Below are 13,301 nucleotides of genomic sequence, written 5' to 3'. Positions count from 1 at the left end.
ATATTGGCATTAGTAAGGACTAATTAAATTACATGTTTCTCAATATTATTTTTCAAATATAATAATGTATACAATGAATAAAACTATTTACCATTAAATGTTGAATGTCTGTAACTTCAGTTACTGAAAGGTTTTATTTGTGAGGTTCTTCTTGAAAATTGTCATTTTACACTATTAGAATATCCCATCTGTGGAATCTACACCTATCAGGTGCAGCTATAGGGATATACATCAAATCTGGAATGGATTAGCAACATAACTCTACCCAAATTCCTACTGGCATTCTAACAAAAATTAATAAATTGATTCTATTATGTATATGGGTATGCAGTGAGCCAAAATTTCAATGATTTTCTTTAACAAAGCAAGATGCTACCCTACCAGAAACCAAGGAGTATTATAAAGCTATGGTATTCAAGAAGGTATGGAACTAGCACCAGCATAAACACACCAGTGTATAAAAATATATCCTTGCATATATGGTCACTTGATATATAGACAGATGGTTTTGCAGAAAAGTAGGGGAAATTACAGATTTTGAGTAATGGTGTTCAGTCAATTGGATATCCATATGAAATAAATAAACTTGCACCTTTACCCCAAAACAATTCCAAGTAGATTAAGAATTTAATTTTAAAGTGAGATGATGTATCTTTTAAAATGATAATATAGATAAGGGCTTTCATGACTCAAGTCGGTAAAGTTTAAATTAATTTTACTTTTTAACACTACACTAAAACCACTAACCATGAAGAAAATTTTGACATATTTGCTTACACTGAAATTAAAAAAAAAAAAATTAAATGAAAAAGACTGTAAATAGGATAGAAAATACAAGCCATAATCTAGGTATAATATGTGAAACAGATATAAAAGTAAATTTATAGGGAACATACAAAAACTCAAATACAGAAAAGAAAAAGAATCAACTAGGGAAATGAGCACATTAAATAGCCATCTCACAAATACGGACATAAAAGCGACCAGGCAAATATCGTGAACAGCAATATAAGGGGGAACCACTAGCCAAGGTGCTAGTTTCTTTAACATCAACCGCTGATTGCCTTGTTACAAACATGGGTTGACAATTATTGTACATAATACCTTGGAAAAGCACCAAACAATTAATATTAGCATTTCTAGCAATAATTGTCTGTAGTGGCTATTTTAGAGCCTTCAGAATCATTAGCATCATACTATTAACACAGTGGACTGAAGCAAGATAAAAGAAAATCGGTGGCAACCATATGGTAGTACTTTAAAAGCCATATAATTCTATATTTATGCCAATATGATAGAAAACAAACAAAATGACAAGTCAAAAATGGAAAAAAAATTACAAGCCATTTGGTTGTTCACCATTATAAAACAATATATTATACTGTTCCTATTTAGTCCTTTAATACACTTGTTTAAATGTAAGAGTAAGTTGGCATATTTTTTCCATCCTCAATTTGAATGCTCATTTTTGACATGACTCAGATCAAAAACAAATACATAAACAATATAAACACCGACTGTTATTTTGTTCATTTTTCTAGGAATTCCATTTCTATTGCACTACTTGCAAATGATAATCAGATGCTCAGATATTTCTTCCATATCATGCCGTATGTCCATTTATTTGCAAATATCTGAATGAGAGACTAAATTGTGTAATTCCCTTTTAAGGCTCTATGACTTATAGGCAAAAGTTAAATTGTTATAAACTTTGAGAGGTTATCTATCACATCTTGTGAGCAACTTTGAGATCTCTTGTCCCAGATGCTGTTTAAGTGACCAGCTCTATGAGGGTTACAACCAATTCAAGAAGGTGTATCCTGAAAGCCCCTCATTTCATACCCATACTGCTTGCATCTCACTTCCTGCTTAGGGGTGCCCATGTATGTACAACTCAGAAATGACAGGTGTTAACATTCCTAGGAGTGAAACTTTCACAGATTGGACACTGGAGCTCATGATTCAACCTTTCCCTGGTCAGAGGTTCCTGAGACAGTTTCAGGGATTCTCAGAGGAAATTCCCACCAGATTCAACCAAAAGTCACATGGAGGCAGCCATTCCAGCTCCGTAATGCATCATATATTGACTTTCCTTTCCTTGCGTTACTCTCCTTGTCCTCACACTTGTCCCTGGGATTGCATTCCTTATCAATGTACCAACCAAGAAGCCATTGCTTCATATCCTGCTTTCTGCAAAACTACTTGAGGAAAACAATGTGATAGACTCTAATAATGTATATTTTACTGATTTGGATTTAACTGCAAGAGCAATTTTAATTTGATTATAATGCTGAAAAATAAGACATAAACTATATTGAAGAAATGTTTTTAAATTTTTCCTTGATTTTTTTTTGTTTTTTTTCTAAGATATTCTCTTGATATAATGAAAAAAAAAAGTGACTAATAAGTGGTCTTTTTAAAGTGCCTTTTGCCTTTAATCAGTATTGTACCAATTATGTTTCTGAGTATATAATTGTCTTTGCTCTCTTGAAAATGAAAAAGAATCAGTTTTCATGAGACAAAGATTTTGTTCCCAAATGTGAAAAACACAATTTCTTTAAATTCTTCAAATTATAATCATATAGGTTTCCTTGTAAACCATAATTACAGTCTCTCTATAATTTTTCTCAGTACAGATTTAGCTCATCTTCTGTCAGATCATTGTATAACAAGGATAATACAATGGTTTCTCTTCACATGAATTTGTTATGGCTAAGATTCCCTGCCCACATTGGAAGCCATTGGAAGCCACTGGAAGCCAAGGTGATATGAATCATATACATAACAATTTTGTAAACCCCACTTGCATTTATTACTTGTATTTACCATGAAAGTAACTTGCTACCATGTATGCTTTTCCATGTAGGATTAATCTTTAAACCTCAAATCCTTAAAGTAGCTATGGAAATTAGCAAATTCTTGATATAGAAACACTTGCTAACATTATCTATTTTCCTTCATTGAGCATATTTATATCATTTATAAAGGAAGCATAAATTACAGAAAAAAGACACTAACTTGGCTGGCAAAATGCAAGCTACTTTAATAAAGCAACTTGAAATTTAATTTTATAAATTGTCTGGAAAATGCACTTTAAAATCATTCTTATCAGCTCATTTTTTCCCAAATAATGCCAGCAGGTGGCAGGATTAAGGCACAAAAAAACCAGAAACCTTGAGGAAGACAGAAGTATATTGTCTTTTTATTGAGATTTGGAGGTGGCAATTATTTTTCTTCCTGCACATGAATGTGACTCAAGTCATTCAGGGAAAGAAGTAAAGTCCTTAGCAGACACATCCCTTTCCTTAAACTAGTTGAAGCTTTTCCCTTTTAAGAATCTTTTGATCACAGATCACTGCTTTGCTTCAATAATTTTCAACATTTAGCAAAAACTAGGCCCAAAGCATATTATGTGCACAAATTTGGATTATCTTCATACTAGGTTACTCCAAACCTTCTCTGAGAGAATGACTCTGTTCATAAGATAAGGAAAAAATTGAAATTAAACAGTCTTGTCCTTTTTTTAAATTCAATTTTATTGAGATTGTTCACATACCATACAATAATCCAGTGTGCACAATCAATTGCCTACAGTACCATCATGCAGCTGTGCATCCATTATTACAGAAAGGAAATAAAAACAAAACAGAAAACTCAAATCTTCCCATACCCCTAACCCCCCCCCCCACTCCATTATTGACTCATGGCATTAGAATGGTATATCTGTTGCTGATGAATGAAAGTTAAAATATTACTAACTGTAGTACATGGATTGCAATAGGTATATTTTTCCCCATATACCCCTTTATTATTAACTTCTAGTTACAGTGTCATGCATTTGTTCTAGTTCATGAAAGAGATTTCTAATATTTGCACAGTTAATCATGGACATTGTCCGCCACAAGATTCACTGTTTATAAAGTCCCATATTTTAACCTCCAACTTTCCCTCTGGTGACATACATAACTCTAAGCTTTCCCTTTCTACCACATTCACATACCATTCAGCACTGTTAGTTATTCTCACAATAACATGCTATCACCTCTGTCCATTTCCAAACACTTATATTCAACCCAGTTAAATATTCTGTTCGTAATATGCAACCACTCCCCATTCTTTAGCTTCATTCTATATCCTGGTAACTTATATTCCATGTCTATTAGTTTACATATTATAATTAGTTCATATAAGTAAGACCATAAAATATTTGTCCTTTTGTGTTTGACTTATTTCACTCAATATAGTGTCCTTAAGTTTTCTTCATCATCTCGCTTCTTTTTTTAAGACAGTTTTGTTCACCCACCATACATTCTGTCCTTAGTAAGCAATTGACGGTTCCCTGTCTAATCACGTATTTATGTATTCATCACCATCACCACTATCTATATAAGGACACCTCCATTTCTTCCACAAAGGAGGAATGAGTCAAAGAAGGTAGAGAGACAAAAGAAAAAGGAAAAGAAAAAAAAAATGACAGCTAATAAAGCAACAAAAGGAAAGTTAGAAATAAACTAAAGTACAATAAAAGAGTCAGACAACATCACCAATGCCAGGAGTCCCTTACCCTTCCCTTATTTCCCTCTCTTACTAGCATTTAGCTTTCATATATTGCCTTTGTTACATAAAGGAAGCATAATACAATGTTTCTGTTAACTACAGTCTCTAGCTTGTATTGATTGTATTTTTCTCGAATACCACCTTATTTTTAACACCTTGCAGGGTTGACACTCATTTGGTCTTCCTCATGTAAAAACACATTTGTACATTTTATCATAATTGTTGAGCACTCTAGGTTTCACTGAGTTATACACTCCCAGTCTTTATCTTTACTTTCTCCATCTGGAGTCCCACAATCTCCTAACCTTCCTCTTTCAACCATATTCAGAGTCATCTTTGTTCAGTGTACTTACATTGCTGTGCTATCATCACCCAAAATTGTGTTCCAAACCTCTCACTCCTGTCTTTTCCTTTCTGTCTGTAGCGTTTCCTGTAGAGCAGGTATCTTGTTCACAAACTCTGTCATTGTCTGTCAGAGAATATTTTAAGCTTTCCCTCATATTTGAAGGACAGTTTTGCCAGATATAGGATTCTTGGTTGGAAGTTTTTCTCTTTCATTATCTTACATATATCACACCATTTCCTGCTTACGTCCATGGTTTCTACTGAGAAATCCACACAGTCTTATCAAGCTTCCTTTCTATGTGATGGATTGCTTTTCTCCTGCTGCTTTCAGGATTCTCTCTTTATCTTTGATGTTTGATAATCTGATAATTAAGTGTTTTGGCATAAGTCTATTCAGACCTATTCTGTTTGGGGTATGCTGCACTTCTTGGATCTGTAATTTTATGTCTTTCATAAGAGATGGGAAATTTTCATTGACTATTTCCTCTATTATTGCCTCTGCCCCTTTTCCCTTCTCTTCTCCTTCTGGGGCACCCATGACATGTACATTCATGCATTTCATGTTGTAGTTCAATTCCCTGAGATGTTGCTCATATATTTCCATTCTTTCTCCTATCTGTTCTTTTGTGTGTAGGCTTTCAGGTGCCTTGTTCTCCAGTTCCTGAGTGTTTTCTTCTGCCTCTTGAACTCTGGTGATGTATGTCTCCATTGTGTTTTTCATCTCTTGTGTTGTGCTTTTCATTTCTATGGATTCTGCCAGTAGTTTTTTCAAACTTTTTATTTATACCTTATGTTCACCTAGTGTTTTCTTTATATCCTTCATCTCTTTTGCCATAGCTTCCCTGAACTCTTTGATTTGGTTTTTGATTTGATTTACCATATTTCTTTGAAAATCTTTAATTGATTGTTTCATTGAAGTGAAACAATATCTCATCTGTATCTTGATTGAGGTGTAAGTTTTTTTCCTTTGACTGGGCCATATCTCTACCCTTCCCCGTGTAGTTTGTAGTCCTCTGTTGTCTAGGAATCTGGCTTCCCTGATTACTCCAATCAGATTTCCCCAGACAAGAATGGGTTCATATCTCAGAATGGGGTTATATTCAGTTTTGAGTCTCCCTGAGGGTGTGTCTTAGAGTTTGACAGACTTTCCTGTGAGTTCTCTAGTTGCTGTGCTATTTTTAACCTGTCCGGCAGGTGGTGCCTGTCAGCCTGTTGCTCCTGACTGGTGTAAAGAGGTGTGGCCCCTTTAATTCTTAGGTTGTTTCTGTTTTGACTGTTTTCCCCCAAGCCCTGGGGTCTGAATTCTGAGGGGAGGGCAGGACCTTGAGCTGGGCCCCATCTCCTTCCTCTTAGGGAAGATACATCCCCTAGGGAGCTATCTTCTGCATTTCAATAGTTTCTTTGTCTCTGTGGCTCTGTCAACTCCACCCCTGTCAGGGTCAGAGCCCTGTGAACTGAAAATTGTTGAAGCTCCACTGAGTCACTCAGCTTGAGAGAGAGAAAAAGGGGAAGAAAGCCCCCCTTCAGGGCCCATCCATGGCCCCCCAATTTTTCCCGTTGGTCAGATAGCACACCTGGTCTTCTGGGCTCCCCCTCCCAGGGCATAGGTATTTTCCAGCTCTCTAAGGTCAGTCTCTAAAAGTCTCTGTAATTTTTTTTTTTCTTTTTGTAATTAATTTTTTTTTCCTTTCCATCAGTCCTACCTCCTTTCCTTTGGGAGCAGCCTCAGGGTATTTTGCTGCTTGTCTATGTTTGTAGTTTGTATTCAGCAGTCCACATACGTTAATTAAAACCCCAGTTGGAGCTGGTCTGATCTATATTCACTTGCTCAGAGAATGCTGGTTTCTCCTGCAGCTCAGCCTGCCATTGGAGGGGGTGGGGGGTCCCAGCATAGATCTGCACTTTTTATTTACAGATTTTATGCTGTAATCTCATCCTTTCCACCCAATCCAGGTTGGTTTATGATGTGTGGACAGACATGGTTGTCCCCTAGCAGTTGTTTCAGATTATTTACTAGTAGTTTCTGGTTGTTTATTAGTTGTTCCAGGGGACTAACTAAATTCCACACTTGTCTATGCTACTATCTTAGCTCCTCAACAATCTTGGTCTTTAATAATAAAATATTTTCTAGTGAATAGACCATTTTGCCTCAATTTTGCACAAACCAGTTGATGAGGTTATGGATAAAAGGCCTTTTAAGATATGATTAAATGGCCTGAGGATCTAAGGCCTGATGCTTCTTTTACCCTCAAATTCTTGCATCTCTGCCTGCTGGAGGCAAGCCTCGGTAGTGGAATTATTTCTTAACTGCTTTTCCTATATTAAGTGAACTGAGTAATATCTACAGTTTCTTTTACACTTATATTCCCGTAGGGCACTTTTCCTAAAGGAATAATTGCCCTGCACACCCTTTTTTGCAATCCTTCTGTATAGTGTATTATCAAATTAAAATACCCTGCTATATCCTCATAGAGCAATTGCTTCTATAGAAAAACATGTATTTAATAATTATTTGATAATTAAATGAATAGAAACAATTACATTTTATTACATTTGTAAATATTTTCTGTCCTGCTGCCTAAAACATTCTAGCATATAGCATTTCATAATTTAAAAATATATGTTTCTTTGGGTAATATTTGTTATTTTTTAAACATTACTTTATTGAAGAAACACTGCAGATATATGAAAACAACTAAAGGTTTTGTTAAAATATTTTACCTTGAGAAATAAATTTTCTTTTTACTCTAATTGGATTTGCTTTCTATTTCTTATGTTTTCCAAATTGCTACTTATTGCCCTTAATTGGTACATTGACTTAATGTTCTCTAATCAGGAACATCTTTTAGAAACCATGAACTTTGGGTTACAATTACTTAATTATAATATTAAACAGCCAATGACAACCAAAATTGCTGAACAATCACTGAACACAGATGCTGGTTCTATCTCAGACACTTAGGAAAAATAGTGAAAAGGAGAATCACCTGGGATATTGTTTAACATTCATTTTGGTGCATCTTAATAATAGGGTAGAGGAAATAAGTGTAGTTATTTACAGTTATTTCTGAAATTCCAAACTTAAAAGTAGCAAATAAGATGATGCCAGTGTTAGTTTATGCTAGTGGAGAATTATCTCAATTGCTTGTGGTATACTTCTTTGATTAATTGCACTGGAAGAAATGCTATGTGGCTTAATGTTATCTGGAATACTTTAATTCTTGTGATACATTAACAACAGTTTTAAAACACTTATATCATTCCTTAAAATCAGGAGGTTGAATCACCTAGAAAGTGTTACCTGGTCAGTCATCGGTAGGATATTAGACATAGAAGAAATTTGAAAATTTATCAATATTCCCAAAAGTGTTAAAAAGATAATATTAAAACAAACAAATCCCCAAATTAAAAAGTAGGTAATAAAAAGTATATCACTGAGAGATTTTTTTCGTCTTTGTATCTATCTTTTAATAAACAGGGATGTATTTATGCACATTTTCTATATTATTGTAACATATATGTATACACATGTGTGTATGTATGTGTACCAGAATAAATAATTAACACTACTAAGTGTTCAGCTGGCAGATACAATCTAGACAAGTGCAAGGTTCCATGAGTAAGAAGTGTGTAGGTAATAGGACAAGTCTCGAGTGACTGACTATGCAATATTGCTGTTAGAAATGGCCCTGGATCATTACATAGATGAATAAATAGTAAGATGAATAAATAACCTGAGAGGTTAGGCAACATGCTAATATGGCCTGGCTAGTGAGTGATGCATTCAGGAGGGGATACCTATTTTCTTGTTTTTCAGTTAGAAAATATCTTTGTTGTAAATAACAGAAATTTCTAAGTCTTTACCAATAAGTAAATCCATTGACTCACAACAGAAAGTCAAAAGTAGGCAAGATCCAGGGTTCTTATGACTCAACAATATCACCAAGGACACAAGTTCTTTGTATATTTATGTTTGGCCATAATAGCATGTCAGTTTGTTTTCTAGCTAAATTTTACTATTACATTGAAATGGCTGCAGCAGCTTAAGTTGTAACGTCAAGAACAACACCATCATTCTATCTGTATTGGCTGTAAGTTGAAATCTATTTGCTATCCCTGACCTAACTGTCAGATCTGTGGCCTGATTACTTCGCATTTTCATTTAGTTTTTGGAAACTAATGTGATTATAGGCACATTTTCCCACAAGCATTTATTAGTTACTTATTAAATGGCAAGCACCATGTTGGGCAAAGGGCATACCAAAATGATTACAACACATTACCGCTTCCCAAGGGGCTCACAGAGCCCAGAAAGAAATGCTGGATTCTGTAGAACTTGGCATGTGAATGTGTTCCTTTTATGTTATATGAAGCATTGCAGTTTTCAGAAACACTATTGTGTAGAAAATCATGGAATCACATGGACCTCAAGTTTTCAGGCAAAAACTTGGGCATGGCAAAACATTATGCCCAATTTCTTAACTAAGGTGAATTGCTCATATTCCTTGTCCTTATTCTGCACTATCTTGCTGCTCAAAGTGTGGTCTGAGGACCAGTAGCAGCAAGACATCACCTGAGTCTTGGTAGAAATGCAGAATCTCAGGCCCCATTCCAGATCTACTGCAATAGAATCTGCATTTTGATTAGATTCCTGGGTGACTCATACATACATACATATATATATATATATATATATATATATATATATATATATATATAGAAGTTTGACAAGCACTGCAGACTCTTAGCATGTGTTGAATTGGAGCAAATATCCTTCATTTGACACCTGCCACTTTTCTTTCTCTCCAATCACTTTTTTAAAAATTTCCTCCTAAGAAACCGTAGACACATACTCAAAACATGAGTTTCTCTTCTTTGTCATATTTTTCTTATTTGTAAAATGGAAATTCTATTTTAACATGGTGGTACATTAGTACCTGTCTTATAGATTGGCTGTGAGGATTTACTGAGACAATGCATCTATGGTGTTTAGAATAGCGTCTGGCTCAATAAAGTAATAATAGTTATGAATGATATAACTAATATTAGTCCAATGGAAAATTGGAGACTTAAAAGCTGCCTTCAGTAATTTAACATGATTCTCAGTGAAAGAACTTCTGAAACTTCTAGCTGTTAGACTCTTGTTTGCTTCTTTTAAGTAAATATCTGATAATATAGTACCTAAGTACCCCTAAAAGACTGGGTAGTAGTCACACTTGCACACATACACTTACACACACATATACACTCATATACACACAAATATACATGACAGGGGTGGCAGCCCCAGTGGAGCTTGGGAACAGTACTTTGCCTTGGTTGCCAGGATAGCAAATAGATTTCAGCCTACAGCCAAAACAGATAGAATGGTGATGGCTGACTGGAGTGATGTATTGAGTAGGATTCTGAGGCTTCATTGGGGCTTAGGCAACCAATGCTGAGATTAATTATTAATGTACAACATGACTTGGAAGAAAAGGAGTGAAACCGTTTGTGCTATGTGTTTGCCACTATTTCTAGGCTGGCATGTTCTCAAATCTAGATAAAGGAAGTAGTAATATATGCATATTTTATCCAAAATGTAAGCAATTATAATGAAATTACATGAAAATTAAGGAGTATTAGCTCCTTTTTACTACAAAATATTTTTAATATTCGTTCTAGGAAGTAAAATTAATGTAGGAACTGTAAACCCAAAGTACTTCATGACTTCTCTCAATAAAGTTTATCAAATTCAAAATTCCAAAAAAAAAAAACACCTATATGAAAAGAGATTACCTCTTTTTTAATACAAAACCAAACAAAAATGATAAATTTTCCATGAACCACCCAGTATGCTAAACTAATATCAAACTAAGCAGAATTATGACATGCAGTCATGCCAAAACCAACCACTGGAAAACATAAGGACAGCAATACACAAGACAGGATCCACCCTCTTGGACTAGAGATGGTACCTGACTTCTATAAGTACAAAGTACCAGGTAGGAGGGAGTATATTTCAATAAAAATTATGTAAAGAAGAGGCTGATGATGCAGGCTCGAAACCAGGCTTGACTTCAAGCCTCATTTCAGATGTTTCAGTATATGTTCCCAATGATAGTACGTATCTCAGAACATAGAACTTAATTTTGAGAAAGTAAGTATGTTAAAATATTTGTTGCCCTTGAAAAATAAGTTGAAGAGATTCATCATGGATTGACCACAAGGCTGAACACCATATGCACTACCTAGCTTTTCAACATTCTAATCATGTTTCTTTATGCCTGCTATGGATTCATCAGCTAGAAGAACCCCCCCCCCCACCTTCCCAGAACCCAAATTTTGTCTATCAGTTTCCCATGTATATCTTATAGCTTGGTTTGAACATTAGTTCCTTTAGGAAACCTACGTAACTGATGTGTATTGAAATGCTATTGTAGCCAAAATACTGTGAGTGAGCAAAAATGAATAAATAAGGTCTCTGCTTTCAACATACTTGAGTATGACTATGTAGAACTTAGTAAGGACTTATGTTATAGTGTAACTGCCATAAAAACCATATAATATATTGGGAAGAGTATGGTATTTGAAGTCAGGTTGACATGAATGCAAATCCCTCCTCTGCCATTAATGAATTTTTTAGATTTTAGTGAACTTCTTACTCAATCTTGGTCTCACTTTCCTAGATAAAGAATATAAATTCTAAAAATTTGTAAACCTCTGTCTAAGAATTTAAACAAGATGATGACTTTAAAATGCCTAGCACATACTCAATATGTATGAATTATATTTTAATATTCTTCCATGATATTAGCTATATATTCAAAATTCTTGTTTTACTGAACTAGAAATATATTCTTAAATAAAATATCATGGCAAGAATTTAACCATGCATTTTTCAAATCATGGAAAAAAGGAAACATTTTTAAAAGACCAATTAAAGGATAATACACAATTTCATCAATAAAGATGTTAGGTAAATACATAGAGTAAGTAAAGAAAAACAGTCTGAACATTTACCCTCAAGAGATCTTGAGGCTAGGGTGAGAATACATAAGGCAACAAGAAGGCAGTATACAAGAAAATAGCCAGGTATTATAGAAGGAAAATTACAAGATAAAGACTATTTATGAAGTGCTTATTATGTGTTACAGTATAGAAGATGAGTGATGTTTTCCACAGTTTAGTTAGATAGAGGCTCTCAGTTATAACGAAATAATCATCAAACCACAGAAGGAGGGACTTGTATTGAAACTGAGGAGGATAGGAATAAAAGCTGTTGCTCTGTCCCTGCTCATGCCACTGCTATTGATAATTCCTGATTCTCTACACATGAATTTTGTGTTCCATTTCACATCCCTACAATTACAGCCAAAGACATTGACTTCTATTCCATTTAAATAACAGCCTCAACTGTGCCCATGTTGATTTGTTTCAAAATAATAATAACATTCAATTATTATTAAAATATATTACCACATATATCATATTATAACAATATAGTAATCTTATTATTAGCAAAATAATAATGCAGTTATTATGTGAGAGCCATGGGTCCACTTTTATACGTAAATGACTGATTCAATTCTTACGACAACCCTATGAGGTAAGCACTGATATTGTCCCCAATATACAATGAAAGGTTACGGGGCACTGAGAAATGCAGGGTCCTCACCAAGATCACAGAGCCAGAGTGGACCCAAAATTTGAACTAGGCAATCTTATACCAGAGATTGAACTTCATTTTTTCTCATTCATCTGACCTCGGGAAATAACTAGACCATCTGATTAAGGAGAAAGACCAAAATCATTGATAGTCTTAATCATGTGGTAATCTGACAAAGGAAGCTGTGAAATGTGATTTCCAAATCAGCATGTAATTGGCATTATAAATAATATGAAAAGACTTGCATGGAATAAATTCTATCAAACTGGCAATGCTGTATACAGTACATGTCACATTCTGTTCTAAATGCACTTTACATATCATTTTTCTGCTTTGGAATCTTTCAAGTACGATTAATGCTTTTCTGTACTAGAAGTGTGCGATTTGGAAATAAAAAATAAAAACATCTCATTTGTAGCAATTAACTTTTTCTTAATTAAAAAAAATCTGCTGTGAGACTCTTAAATAATAGATTTAAGTAAAGAAAACAGAGCTCAAGGAAATGCTTGCTGGAATTTAAGATGAGCCATATACCACAAGGGTATAAGAATAATACCTCACATTGATATTTGCAATAATGTTGTATTGTTTTCATAATTTTTGCTTGCTCTAGCTTAAGAAACTTTCAGGAATTTCAAATCCACTTCAAGTTTCTATGGGGATGGTTATAGTTATTTGAAGCATAACTGATATCACCTTAAATATTTCAAGTTCAGTTAGATCTAAATTTTTCATTAGTAACTTAAACATA

The sequence above is a fragment of the Choloepus didactylus genome, chromosome 12 (assembly GCF_015220235.1).
Source record: "Choloepus didactylus isolate mChoDid1 chromosome 12, mChoDid1.pri, whole genome shotgun sequence".
NCBI lineage: Eukaryota > Metazoa > Chordata > Mammalia > Pilosa > Megalonychidae > Choloepus > Choloepus didactylus.
This window is presented reverse-complemented; position numbering follows the sequence as displayed.